The following is a 15,081-nucleotide window of genomic DNA, read 5'->3' as shown; positions in this document are numbered from 1 at the left end:
TTGTATGTCTTCCCATCCCATCAGCTTTTTCTTCAAGAAATCCCTCATTTTATTAAACTCAGCATGTTTGAAATCCAGCACTGAGTTTTGAGTGGCTCCCCTCTGCTGTAGCTGTTATATTAAACCAAACCATTTGATAATCAATACTGCCCAGGTGAGCAGCTACTCTGACATTAGACACACTTTCCTCATTTGTGAGCACCAGATCCAGTGTTGCTCCTTCCCTCGTGGGATCCATCACCATTTGTCTGAGCAGAGCACTTTGAAAGGCACCCACTTTCTCCCTACTTTCTGATTCCACAGGTGGAACTTTCCAGTCCACATCTGTCAAGTTGACATCTCCCAATAACAGCACTTCCCCTTTCTTTCCCAACTTTTGGACATCTGCAACCAGATCTTTATCAAGCTGCTCCAATTGTGCTGGAGGTCTGTAGACAGCACCCATGTGGATAGAGGTTCCATCTTCTCTTTTCAAGGTAATCCATATTACTTCTTCCTTTCCCCAGATCCCCTGCATTTCAGTCGCTTTGATATTATTTATCACATACAGAGCTACTTCTCCACCTTTACGACCATCTCTATGCTTCCTAAATAGATTATAGCCTGGTGTGTTTGCATCCCATTCATGGGAACCATTGAACCATATCTGTGTGATAGCGACAACATCTAAATCTGCTCCTGCCATGATGGTAGGGGCTTGCAGATCATGAACTTTGTTGCTTAGACTGCGAGCATTTGTGGTCTTAGCTATGTTAGAGCTAGAGCCAGTTTATTGGTGTTTGTTAGATTTAGCAGGATTTTATTTTCTTATGTGTGTTTGACTGTTACTCGCACTTGTCAAAATGAGATACGAATGTAAAAATAATAGAATAGCTAATTGGTTTAATTTAGGACAGAATATAAGCTGTTCTAAGTTAAGCACCTTTAGTTGTGCATATGGAGGGCAGTTCTATAAACAAGTGTCTATTTTAGGCGCCAACAAGGCGCTCTATAAAAGAAAGTCGGTATCTACGTTTCTTTAAAGAATATGTTCTCTCTAGGCATCCAGATATGGACACTGTATTTCAGAATTACCTGCTTTGTGCTCTGCCTAGCTAAGCCAGATCATCACCATTAGCTAAATATACCAAGAAGCCAGAGGCCAAAGGAAGCCTCTGGAGAAGAGGAATCAGGGGTTACCAATGATCCTGGAAAAGAGGAAGAGTATTCAGAGGACTAAAGAACAAAATTACAAGCTAAAGAACAAAATTACAGAGCATATTCAAAAGCATGGATTAATGAGACAAAGTCAACATGGATTTAGTGAAGGGAAATCTTGCCTCACCAATCTATTACATTTCTTTGAAGGGATGAACAAACATGTGGATAAAGGTGAGCCGGTTGATATTGTGTATCTGGATTTTCAGAAGGCGTTTGACAAAGTACCTCATGAAAGACTTCAGAGGAAATTGGAGAGTCATAGGATAGGAGGTGTTCTATTGTGGATTAAAAACTGGTTAAAAGATAGAAAACAGAGAGTAGGGTTAAATAGTCAGTATTCTCAATGGAGAAGGGTAGTTAGTGGGGTTCCCCAGGGGTCTGTGCTGGGCCGCTGCTTTTTAACATATTTATAAATGACCTAGAGGTGGGAGTAACTAGTGAGGTAATTAAATTTGCTGATGACAAAAAATTATTCAAAGTTGTTAAATTGCAGGAGGATTGTGAAAAATTACAAGTGGACCTTACGAGACTGGGTGTCTAAATGGCAGATGACGTTTAATGTGAGCAAATGAAAAGTGATGCATGTGGGAAAGAGGAACCCGAATTATAGCTACGTCATGCAAGGTTCCACGTTAGGGACCAAGAAAGGGATCTAGGTAATATTGTGTTCAATTCTGGTCGCCATATCTGAAAAAGATATAGTGGAATTGGAAAAGGTATAGAGAAGGGCGACAAAGGTGATAGAGGGGATGAGACGACTTCCCTATGAGGAAAGGCTAAAGCGGCTACATCCTTGAGAATCAACCAGTTAGTTGTATGAGTGAATTAGTGTTGGAAGACTCATCCGAAGAATGGTCATGGGCATAATGCAAGTTATTTACAGTGTACTGTCACTTGTATGGTTAGTGTGGATGCACTTTCCCCCACCTCAAGAGGATAACTCGCACTAACTGCACAGGAAATGGAAGTTATGCCTCCAGCAGTTACTGCACAGTCTTTGTCCTTATCACACGTAAATGACTGCTGTTTGTGTGTGATAGGGCCAAAAACTTATTGGACTTTAAAAAAAGGGCCTCTTAGCCATCATGGTATAATTATAAAGGTAAAGGTACTCCTCTGAATACAAGTATGAAGTCACAAATGATTATGGGGTTGCCACTTGGAAGACGATTTCTTAGTACACTATTAGTAGAGAGATTTGCTATTGCCTTCCCCAGTCTTCTTTACCTTCTGGCCAAGGCCAGATGCTCATTTACTGACTGAAATTGGATGGATGACTGAGTTGGGCCAGAGAGGCCAGCTACCTGCCTGAAATCCCAGTGTGAGATTTGAATTAGGTTGTGTGTATCTTCTTTGAATGTACTGGAGTTGTAATTGATTGTGATCTCAATTTTCAATTTCAGCACAGCTTTTTTAAACTACATATGATAGGATCAATCAGGCCTTTTCTCCAGCAATCAGCTCTTAATATTTTGATTCATTCTCTGGTCCTTAGTCAGCTTGACTAATGTAACACACTCTACAAGGGTCTTAGGTCCAAAGATCTACAACACTTACAGTTAATACAAAATAGGTCCATCAAGCTGATTGTGGGAGCTAAGAAAATTGGCCATGTCACCCCTACTAAAGGCAGGAAATTGGTTATGCATCTCCTACTGAATCACCTATAAATTCAACATTCTGGGTTTTGCTTTTCCTCAATAATCTACTAATCCCAAACACACCAGCTCGAGCCCTTAGATCCTTACAATATAATTGTTATCCCTACTTACAGATTAAATACGACATTACCGAGCACCGCATCATTCCTGTTACTGGCCCTAGTCTATGGAATGCATTGCCTCTTCATCTATGGTTGGAAAGCTCCTTAGAAAGATTCAAGGTTGCGCTGAAAACCTTTTTGTTTAATAATGTTTTTTGCTGATAACATCTTCACCTTCCCTTACAGATGCCTTAGAAGGAGTACCTCTGGTGCAAGCCTGCAGAACACAACTCTTCTTCTCTCATCTCTCTCCTTACCTTTCTTATTGATGATTATAGTTCTTTTTTAGCTTCTCTGCCATTCTTTCTTTACTCCTCATTTTTGACTTTGTAAATTGCTTAGACAAACCCTCGATGGGCAGTATAACAAATACCTAATAAACCTGGAGCTTGATACAGTAGGTAAGCAACCTACCAATTCTACCAGTAGGGCAGAACATATATTTATTTATTTGCTACATTTGTATCCAAGTAACAAAAACTAAGGGGATCACTCCGCTGTATAATAAACGCTGTATAATAAATGATACCAACCAAAACACAGCGGGTACTAAACATAAATTGTGAAGTAGTGAATTAATTGCGGAGGGGGAGAGGACCTCAGACCAGTGACACCTTTTAATCAATAAGATTATATCAGTGTGGTCACAAACGTATAATCACTGGTCCTCTACCAACCTCCTCCCTGAGTATTAATTTGTGCGCTTCTAATATTTATCAGTGCTAAACGTCACAGCCATAATGAATGTTTAATAACCACAGCTACTTAGCTTATTGCTGCTTAAACAAGGGACTTCCCAACGGTCCCGTTTCGCCAACTGGGGCTTCGTCAGGGGAAGAGCACCCTGCAACGCCAAACTGTGGTGAACACCCAGCAAGCCATTAAAGCCGCCAAAAAAATGTGCGCCCCTTGTTTAAGCATCAATAAGCTAAGTAGCTGTGGTTATTAAACATTCATTATGGCTGTGACGTTTAGCACTGATAAATATTAGAAGCGCACAAATGAATACTCAGGGAGGAGGTTGGTAGAGGACCAGTGATTATCCGTTTGTGACCACACTGATATAATCTTATTGATTAAAAGGTGTCACTGGTCTGAGGTCCTCTCCCCCTCCGCAATTAATTCACTATTTCACAATTTATGTTTAGTACCCGCTGTGTTTTGGTTGCTACATTTGTATCCCACATTTTCCCACCTATTTGCAGGCTCAATGTGGCTTACATAGTACCGTAAAGGCGTTCGCCAAGTCCGGTAGAGAAACAAATACATGGTGATGTTGTGGTCGATTAAGGTTCAGGCACAATGGGGATCGAAGAGAGGAGAGGTTATATAGTGTCCATTACGAGCTTTGGCTTTGCTGTGTTGCAGAGTGTAGGCATTTATGTTGGGTCGTCTTTTTGAATAGGTTGGTTTTTAGTGATTTCCCGAAGTTTAGATGGTCGTAGGTTGTTTTCACAGCTTTTGGCAGTGAGTTCCATAGTTGTGTGCTTATATAGGAGAAGCTGGATGTGTAAGTTGCTTTATATTTGAGTCCTTTGCAGTTTGGGTAGTGGAGGTTTAGGTATGTTCGTGATGATCTGGTTGTGTTTCTGGTTGGTAGATCTATGAGGTCTGTCATGTAGCCTGGGACTTCGTCGTAGATAATTTTGTGGACCAGAGTGCAGATTTTGAAGGTAATACGTTCTTTGATTGGGAGCCAATACAGTTTTTCTCGGAGGGGTTTGGCACTTTCAAATCGTGTTTTACCAAATATCAGCCTAGCTGCTGTGTTTTGAGCGGTCTGGATTTTCCCTTAGACAGGGAAGGTCAGTAGCACAAAAGAATTTACAATTGAAGTTTGTGCCTGAGACAACAGCACATAAAGTGAATTGCTCAAGATCACAGAGCAAATTAGGGTTTTAACTGGATCCTCTGGTTCTCATCCCACTACTCTAGCCACTAATTTTTACATTATATTATACTAAATTCTTGTATACTGCATTGGCCGACTGAGTTCAGCGCGGTTTACAGAAAAAGAGGCCAGGCTATTCCCAGGAAGATAACAAAATATACAAACACCAGGGGACACTTACTGATATTACATATAAATATTTTTAAAACAAATAGGAGGAAATACTTTTTTATTCAAAGAATAGTTAAGCTGTGGAACTCGCTGCTGGAGGATGTGGGAACAATGGTTAGCATCTGGGTTTTAAAAAAGTTTGGATAAGTTCCTGGAGGAAAAGTCCATAGTGTGTTATTGAGATGGACATGAGGGAAGCCACTGCAGTCCCTGGGATTGGTAGCATGGAATATTGCTACTAATTGGGTTTTTGCCAGGTACTTGTGACCTGGATTGGCCACTGTGGGAAGCAGGATACTGGGCTAGATGGACCATTGGTCTGACGAAGTATGGCTATTCTTATCCCAAAACAAACTGATTAATGAGAAACAAATGTTTGAAACAAAAATATATTTACAAAATGATTTATAATTAGAAGATTGTCTAATGCAGCCAGGTTGAGAATTTTACCATTTGGCTGATTAATATGAAAAAGTTTCAATAAATTGGTGTTACATACTATATTTTTGACCGTAGGGTAAGGCTGCCAACTGGATCTACATTTGCAGGACAGGGTTTACCCTAGTACATGCTGGGACTTGTACTCTTGCTTTTCTTAGGCAGTGCAATGGGGAAATCAGAACTACAAGTCCCTGCATGCAATGTGATAAATCAAGACCTGAATCAACCTTGCCCTGCAAATCTGGATCCAGTTGGCAGCCTTACTGTAGGGTAATTAAGAAATAGGTAATGTTGGGCCACGATGACACTATTACTTGGTGATTAATTTACAAGATTAAACGTAGCTTGGAACTTGAGCATGAAGGATAAGATAAATTAATGAACACAGTTTGAAAATAGATCTTGGCAGCTTGAAATATATAGGAGTCATACCTTCAAACTTACAAGCTCTAAAAATCAGTGTATTTCGGCAGTATTCTGAACTGATTGACGTCTCTTCCACACTGATTCTTGGCATCCCACATGTTATAGATTTTCTATGCAGGTACTATAAGGTGTGAATGAGTATGGAAGATATAAGAGAACATTGTTTGTGAATAAAGGTTTTAAACACACGTGAGCAGGTTTTGAAGCACACGTGTTTAATAAAGATATTTTGTATTCAATAAGACTGGAGCTATTTAGTGATTGATCCCACATGTGAGCCAAGATCATTGAACAATAAGTCTAAAACCATCAGGTTCAAAATATTTCTTGTTAGTGTTTTTAATTTTTGTATGGGAAAGGAAGGACAGGCAAAATACCCAAAATTCAATTGAAAATTAAGACATAGCTGAAAAGGAAAAATAAGCCACAGGCAGCAGCAACAAATTAAGGAAGCAGGTCATTCATATTTTGCTCTTATACCTCTCCAGACAATGAAGAGACTAACAGGCTTATTTTCGAAAGAGAAGGGCGCCCATCTTTCGACACAAATCGGAGGATGGACGTCCTTCTCACAGGGTCGCACAAATCGGCATAATCGAAAGCCGATTTTGGGTGTCCTCAACTGCTTTCCTTCGCGAGGACGACCAAAGTTCACGGAGGTGTGTCGGAAGCATAGCGAAGGAGGGACTGGGGCGTGCTTAACACATGGGAGTCCTCGGCCGATAATGGAAAAAAGAAGGGTGTCCCTGACGTACACTTGGATGACTTTACTTGGTCCTTTTTTTTTACGACCAAGCCACAAAAATGTGCCCTAAACGACCAGATGACCACCAGAGGGAATCGGGGATGACCTCCCCTTACTCCCCCAGTGGTCACTAACTCCCTCCCACCCTAAAAAAATGTTTTAAAATATTTTTTACAGTCTCTATACCAGCCTCAAATATCATACCCGGCTCCATGACAGCAGTATGCAGGTCCCTGGAGCAGTTTTAGTGGGTACTGCAGTGCACTTCAGGCAGGCGGACCCAGGCCCACCCCCCCCCCCCCCCCACCTGTTACACTTGTGGTGGTAAATGTGAGCCCTCAAAAACTCACCACAAAACCCACTGTCCCCACATGTAGATGCCCCCTTCACCCCTAAGGGCTATGGTAGTGGTGTACAGTTGTGGGTAGTGGGTTTTGGGGGGCTCAGCACACAAGGTAAGGGAGCTATGCACCTGGGAGCTTTTTCTGAAGTCCACTGTAATGCCCCCTAGGGTGCCCAGTTGGTGTCTTGGCATGTGAGGGGGACCAGTGCACTACGAATGCTGGCTCCTCCCATGACCAAATGGCTTGGATTTGGTCGTTTCTGAGATGGGCATCCTCGGTTTCCATTATCGCCGAAAATTGGGGACGACCAACTCTAAGGACGACCTAATTGTTGAGATTTGGGCATCCCCGACCGTATTATCGAAACAAAAGATGGACGCCCATCTTGTTTCGATAATACGGGTTTCCCCGCCCCTTCGTGGGGACGTCCTTAGGAAAATTTGGGCACCCTGTTCGATTATGCCCCTCCACGAGATGTTAATCATTTGCCTTTATGGAATGACACAGTAGTGCCAAAAACCAAAATATACTGTGTGCACTGACCTGTACTTAGAGCAAAGCCGGTCTCAAGATGACATCAATTTGTACTATTCCATCAGCAAGCTGATATGTACAGCTGAAGTTCACACCCCTCACTGGGTCAAAGTACTAAGAGAACCCTTCAGGCTCCCCTTTTTCTGCAGTGAGCAGGTTGGGTCACTGTTGGCAGCCAGGGTGTATATATGCTTTGTCAGGAGCACCTCTGTCCTGACAGCTGCAGGCTGTTTTTATTTATTTATTTTACATTTGTATCCCTCTTTTCCCCACCTATTTGCTGGCGATCGCCAGTTCCGGTATGAACAAATGCCAAGTGATGTTGTGGTAGAATAAAGGTCATGTGTTTTATTGGTAAACTTTCAACTGTTTGTAAAAGAAACTGTTTAAATTACTGAATGTTTGCATCCTGAGGGGAGTAGTTCTTTTAGTTTATTGCCCCTTTTCTTAAGTGCGTTTCACTCAACTGAGAGTGCTTGTTGTCAGGGGTCAGTCTATCCGTCTGTCTGTTCTTCCTTCTGTCCATAAGCAGGATTCACTTGTAAAACTGATCCTTTGGATCAGTGGCGTTCCTGGCCTGGATGGCACCCAGGGCGGATCACCGATGCGCCCCCCCTCCCAGGTGCAGTGCCCCCCCCCCCCGCTAAATTACACCTTCCCCCCTCCGGCGAAATGACACCCCCCCGGGTGCACACCGCTGGGGGGGGGGGGGTGCTGCGGCGTGCGCCTGCTCTGAGTTCGCTAAACTTCGCTTCGCTGCAGCTCCCTCTGCCCCGGAACAGGAAGTAACCTGTTCCGGGGCAGAAGGAGCTGCAGCGAATGAGTGACGAAGTTTAGCGAACTCAGAGCAGGCGCGCGCCGCGGCACCCCCCAGCGGCGTGCACCCAAGGCGGACCGCCCCCCCCTTGGTACGCCACTGCTTTGGGTACTGACAGGACTGTGAGGGCTCACAAGGCAGTGGAAAACTAGCGGTGACACAGACTGAGAGAGCATAGGCCCTGCCTCCCAAAACAGAAGCCAGCAGCAGCAGCTGAACTGAAGGAAGAGATAGTGACTGGAAGGGAGGGGGATGGGAGAGGAGTGGGATGTGGAGAGAGGTGGGATAGGGGTCACCGCATCTCAAAAAAGATAAAGCGGAATTAGAAAAGGTACAGAGAAGGGCGACCAAAATGATAAAGGGGATGGGATGACTTTTCTATGAGGAAAGGCTGAAAAGCCTAGAGCTCTTCAGCTTGGAAAAGAGATGGCTAAGTGACTTGAATCGCTTGTTTACTCTTTCCAAAAATACAAGAAGTAGGGGGCACACAATGAAGCTACTAAGTAATAAAGCTACCGATAATCCTATGCAAATGCATTACAATGAGCTCATTAGTATTAAAATGAGCACTCCACGCAATACACAGAAGGGAGTGCCTACCTTTAACATTCAAATTGTTCCGGCAGGTCTGGAACTGTGGTTGCATGAGGGTGACCTTCTCAGTGGAACAGTCTGCTTGCATTTTTTAATAGAATCTGCATGTGTGTGTGAAGTGTGCCATGTGCATATATTATTATTATTAGCATTTGTATAGCGCTACCAGACGCACGCAGCGCTGAACACCTGACACAGAGAGACAGTCCCTGCTCAATAGAGCTTACAGTCTAATGTGTATGTAGTGTTAAAAAGTTGTCGTGGAAAAAAAAATGGAAACTCCTGACATCACTGGATGCACGCCTACAATGTGATTGTCGCCTCTGATTTTTTTTTGTCCTGGGCATGCCTAGAACAGCGACACTTTCCGCGAAATTGTTCTGCGCATGTGCTAAGCGCTTTCTCTACAGAGCTGTTTGCGGAATTTCTGTGCTTTTCACTGGCATGCGATTTCCTTTGAGCATCGATCGCTGTTTCAAAATCGGTGATTTCAACCGCAGATATAGACACACTCGGTATTTAACGGTGACTTTTGAGCATTGGGACCATCTGTTTTAGAAAGCAGAGTAGTGTTTTTGCATATTGTGAAAGAAGCATTTGCCCTCACTTTGAATAGAAGTATGAGGACACTTTGCACTGCAAGCTGTTTCCTATGCTGGTTGTTGAATTTTCATGCCAAAGCAAAGCTTAACTGCTGTCTTTTGAGGGATGAGTGGAAGCACAATAATATTCTCTGTGTAGGTCAAGCTTGTCCAACCTCACAGGCCAGAGCCTGGCCCACCAAGTGCGTTTTCTTGGCCCACAGAAGCTCAGCAATTGTGGTGAAACACACATTTTTACCGCAGGATCCTCGCTTCCCTGCTGCAACTGGTCTATCTTTGAGCTTGAGCACGTAGTGCTGGAATTTCAGATTGGTCTGGTTTCAAGTCTTGCGAGGCTAGGGGGAGTACATGAGAGAAAGACTGAGACTGGATAAAGGCTGGGAGGGAGAGAGAGAGAAAGAGAGAGAGAGACTGACTGGGTGAAGGCTGGGAGGGAGAGAGAGAGAGAGAGACTGACTGGGTGAAGGCTAGGAGGGGGAGAGAGAGAGAGAGACTGACTGGGTTAAGGCTGGGAGGGAGGGGTACTTTTGTGGTCGGTCCTCTGATCGCCTCGTTTCCTCCTGCCTGAGGTGAAGCGAATATGGCGCTCCGGGCTCTGGTCTTCGCTCTGGTGGCTTTGGCGAGTCTTTCCTGGGCGGAGCTGGTGAAGTTTCATGATTGTGGTAACATAACCCATTGGAAGCGGTTTTGGAGGTGCAGAGAAGGATTATAGGGTTCTGTGGGCTGTCGTAGAGGGTTAAGGAGATGGAGCTCCTGAGGGAAGGCTAAAGAGGTTGGAGCTCTTCAGTTTGCAAAAGAGACGGATGAGGGGGGATATGATTGAGGTGTAGAACGAGTAGAAGGAAATTGATGTTTTACTTATTCCAAAAGTACATAGAAATGGGGACACTTGAGGAAGTTAGGTGGAAATACTTTTCAAACTAACAGGAGGAAATATTTTTTCTCTCAACAATTAGTTAAACTGCATTCACTGTGCAGCTCCTCAGTACCTCTCCACTCTCATCTCTCCCTATATTCCTCCCCGGGAACTCCGTTCACTGGGTAAATCTCTCTTATCTGCACCCTTCTCCTCCACTGCTAACTTCAGACTCTGTTCCTTTTATCTTGCTGCACCATATGCCTGGAATAGACTTCCTGAGCCAGTCCGTCAAGCTCCATCTCTGGCTGTCTTCAAATCTAAGCTAAAAGCCCACCTTTTTGATGCTGCTTTTAACTCCTAACCCTTATTCACTTGTTCAGAACCCTTATTTTATCATCCTCACTTTAATATTCCCTTATCTCTTGTTTGTCCTAATTAGATTGTAAGCTCTGTCGAGCAGGGACTGTCTCTTCATGTTCAAGTGTGCAGCACTGCATACATCTAGTAGCGCTATAGAAATGATAAGTAGTAGTTGTAGTAGTAGTAAAGAGAGAGAGAGCATGAGTGTGTATATGTGTGCACGTGTATTTTGGCCCTCCGAGTGTTACAAAATATAAAATGTGCCCCCTGATTAAAAAAATAAAGGTTCAACAAGCCTGGTGTAGGTGCTTGTCAGCAGAGGCATGTTGTAGGGACAGCTGTCTTTTTACATCTCTCTACATAGATGTATGTTTAAAATGTAGAATTTCCTGGGGAAAAAAAAGTCTGGTCCCATGGCCACTTTAAGGGTATTAAGCAACGTAGGTGGACCTTTTACACTGTATCCCTCTCTCCAAATTAACATTCGGGGCCCCTATCCTCCTTACCCATGAGATTTTAATAAACACAGTAATCGTGATCACACCAGTACCAGTCCTCTCGGAACCATCCTGTAAAAACGCATAATTGAACGTCATATTTTTAAATTGTGAACTTTGTTTTGTTCATTTGTGTGTATTATATAAATTGTAATCCACAATCAACAAGCTTTTACTCGGAGTTCAAAAGTGCGTGTGAGCTTGTGACTGCCTTGGCGTCCAGTAACTTCGTTAGTTGCTTCCATAGATACCTCTGATTGTTTTGGCGCATGGAGCGCTTTTTTTGTTGCTTTTTCATACTGACTACAGATATTATTTCAAGTGGACGATTCAGTATAATCCAAGAGATTCCTGATGCAGGCCTTGTCGGCTGAAACACAGCTGTGTCGAGTCTCGTTTGTTTCACAATAAACTTATAGACCATCTGAAGCATCGTCTGCTTATTCTTGAGTCAACTTCACTGTTGTGTTCAATATTTCCTCTCCTGCGAGGATTTGTTTCTTCTGTGTTTATATGGGATTTTGGCCATACATCGGCCATCCAGCTTGCTTGTTAGAGTTTTAAAAGTGTTCAGAACTGGATGATTTCAACTTTGGCTAGCTTATTACTTTAACCTTCCTTGCTCAGGATTGTTTGCTTTATTCATCAAATATTTCTGCAATTGTTCAAAATCATGAGTACTAAGTAAAAAATTATTTTTTTTACTAGAAATCTCAAGTGGGTCCCTTTCCAAGGACAAATAAACTGCATTTGACCCATGGGCCCACCTTGGACACCCTTGATATAATCTATCTGTCTATTTATCTCACACACACACAAGAAAATATTTTTTCACTTAATGAATAGTTAAGTTCTGGAACTCTTTGCCAGAGGATGTGGTAACAGCGGTTAGCGTATCTGGGTTTAAAAAAGGTTTGGACAAATTCTTGGAGGAAAAGTCCATAGTCTGCTATTGAGACAGTTGTAGTATGGAGTGTTGCCACGATTTGGGTTTCTGCCAGGTACTTGTGACCTGGCTTGGCCACTGTTTGGAAAACAGGATACTGGGCTAAATGGACCATTGGTCTGACCCAATATGGCTATTCTTATGTTCACGCACGTACACGCACAAAATGGGGGTAATTTTTAGAGCGTTTTCCATGTATTAAAGATATTATCCATGCAGAAAAGGACTCTTACAAGATTGTATGGGGGTGTACCTGAGTGAAGAAGGGCTGTCTACATGTGTAAATGGGCTATTTGAAACTACCCACCTTCCCTGAGGCTAGAAGTACATACTAATGGTTCTTCAAATTTGTCTGACTGTCCGCAGCAATGGTGGATTGAGAATGCCGCTTTTGTTCGCCACCCCCCAAAACCTGCTGCTGTAGACAGCTGTCTAGCCAGGTTAAGCCAGCCCTGAAAAATTAATTACTAGGAATTTGTTGTTTCTTAGGGGTCTTTCTGGTGCACTAACAAATTTAGTAATTGCTAACATACATATATATAGAATCTATCCCATGATGTTCCTGGAGGCCTAGTTTAGGTGGTGGTGTGACATGCACGAATATTGCTTTGATAAAATTAGGTTCCTTTTTGCTACATGGACATAGGTCTCCACTTATAAAATTATCCATAAATGAACCTATATTCACAAGAATCAAGGAAAATATCCAAATACCCCAGCAATTAAGTGTGACCTCTCACCCTGATACTCTGATATACTTCCACTGCCGTCCTAGACTCCATGCAACTTACAGCGTCCATTCTTATTGTTTCCCTCTGTGAACACAATGGTCTGCTCTTTGTATGACGTCACAAATCTATTAATGTGTTCCTATAAAAAATGTATTGCCCGTTTCTTATTCGTTGACTTTTGTATCACAAATTTTTCTTTCTGTGGCTCTTTCAATGTAAACGTGCCCTTGACCCTTGATCACTTTTGAAGCGGTGAAGCACACGTGTGTAGAAGCCTGCCCTGCTTGCACAGAGCGAGAACATGAATTACAGCAGTCAGAGAGGTTAAACTGATTTCACTGTATGAAGAACTTTCAGAACACGGGGATTTTCTGCTCCCCTTCCTCCTGAAGAGCTAGCTTTTGAAACTGCTTCATTGTCTCGTTTAAAAATACCATGGGAGTAATACAATTTAATCTTACTTTGTGAGTGGGAGGGAGTCAAGCTGCGTTCTGACTGGAGAGATATGTAAAGAAAAGGTTAGAATAATACTTGTAGCAATTCTGTACCGCATTCAAGGTGACTCGTTAGGCTGTCTTGTTACTTTTAATAGGTTTCAAAGTATGGAAATTGTTTGAAATGGCAAAGGCTTCAGAAACGATGGCTTGTGTCATGGACCAGAAGTACAACTTGCTTAAAATAAATAACCAGCACAGTTTGAGCTTATAACCGTGGAATAATTTGTGGCACCGATCAGTACAGTTCAGCCCCCTATTGTGACCAATCACCGTCTCGCAGTGTGTGGAAGCCGGCCAGATCAACAGAGCTGGGAAAACTCAGCATGCTTTAGAGCAGCTAGTTAGTGTTATAAATGTAACATGCTATTATATTAGTGACCCGTAAAAAAGCCTGCGATTAGCATTCTAACAGCAGATCCAGAGAAAATATTTCTCTATCTAAACTGCCCTGGTTGTGAACTTTGATAAAGTATTCAAGGTCGTATTTTATAAAAACGTTTTAAAAAGGCTTGTTAATGCAACCAGCACAGGCTTGAAATAGCTACAGAATTTTTGACAATGTGCATATTTTTTTTGATACCTGTAATCCAGGTATCAAAATCCAGGGACATTCTGCCCCTGCAGTAAAAAGCAACCAAAGAAACACCTGGCTGATTGAAGTACAATGTAGACCTGTTATGGTGCAGTGACACAACAGCACACTTGGGGGTCCTGTTTACTAAGGTCCGCTAGTACTTTTAGCGCCCGCTAAAATTAGCACACGCTAAACGCTAGAGTCGCCCATAAGTTCCCATGGGTGATTTGGCATTTAGCATGTGCTAATCAGCATGCGCTAAAAACGCTAGCGCGGCTTAGTAAACAGCAGGGGCGTAGCCAGACATCCAACTTTGGGTGGGCCTGGACTCAGGATGGGTGGGCAGAAGAACCCCTCCTTGTCTCACCTTCATGCCATCTGCTATTTACAAGGTATGCAGGAGGGACAGTTGTTGGGAGTTTTCAGCTGGTGGGGCTAGGGAATCAGCATAGGTATACTGCTACTGGGTGGGCCTGAGCCCAAAGTGGGTGGGCCTGGACCACTCAGGCCCACCCTTGGCTACGCCACTGGTAAACAGGGCCCTTGGCATTTAATTTTTTTTTTTTTTTTGAAGAAAGGGGTTTATGTCCAGGGGTGGGAAGGATTGGGCCACTAGACAATCAGAGAAATGTTAAGTGTGTATGGTGGTGCCACTGGACTATCAAGGAAATCATTGTGAGTAGGTGAGGGTCGGGGAAGGAGGGGGTCACTACGAAGGGTTCAGAAGGGAGATGCTGGTATGTTTTGTTTTTGTTTTTAATGTCACACTTCCTGTCAGTGCCTGAGCCAATCACCTCTCAAGCACTGGAAGGGTGATAATAATCAGTGAACTGCTTATTACTTCTGTGATTTCATTGTGGCGGTAATTTGCATGTGCATTGTGTATGGCATGCCACGGTATTTTTTATGCGATATTTTGCAGTAGGGCTGTGGCTCTACCGTGAGGCTTAGCCAGAGGTCATTTTGGTCATCTGCAATTTCTGTTTCAATTCTTTCAGTCTGGAATATATACCACTTGGTCCAAGTGATTTTCTACTCTTTAGTTTGTCAGTTTGCCCTTCTAGATTTTTCAGGTTCACTGATATTTTTT

At 43.0% G+C, this 15,081-nt stretch overlaps 1 long non-coding RNA gene across 1 annotated transcript in view; it reads left to right on the top strand.

The window, feature by feature from the left end:
• The window catches only part of LOC115475522, a 599,851-nt gene that overhangs the window by 104,523 nt on the left and 480,247 nt on the right, over window positions 1-15,081 (top strand). The gene's annotated exons all lie outside the window — the stretch shown is intronic.

The sequence above is a fragment of the Microcaecilia unicolor genome, chromosome 1 (genome assembly GCF_901765095.1).
Source record: "Microcaecilia unicolor chromosome 1, aMicUni1.1, whole genome shotgun sequence".
NCBI classification, from domain to species: Eukaryota; Metazoa; Chordata; class Amphibia; order Gymnophiona; family Siphonopidae; genus Microcaecilia; species Microcaecilia unicolor.
The sequence above is the reverse complement of the archived record's forward strand: the minus strand, read 5'-3'. Positions and strand labels throughout refer to the sequence as shown.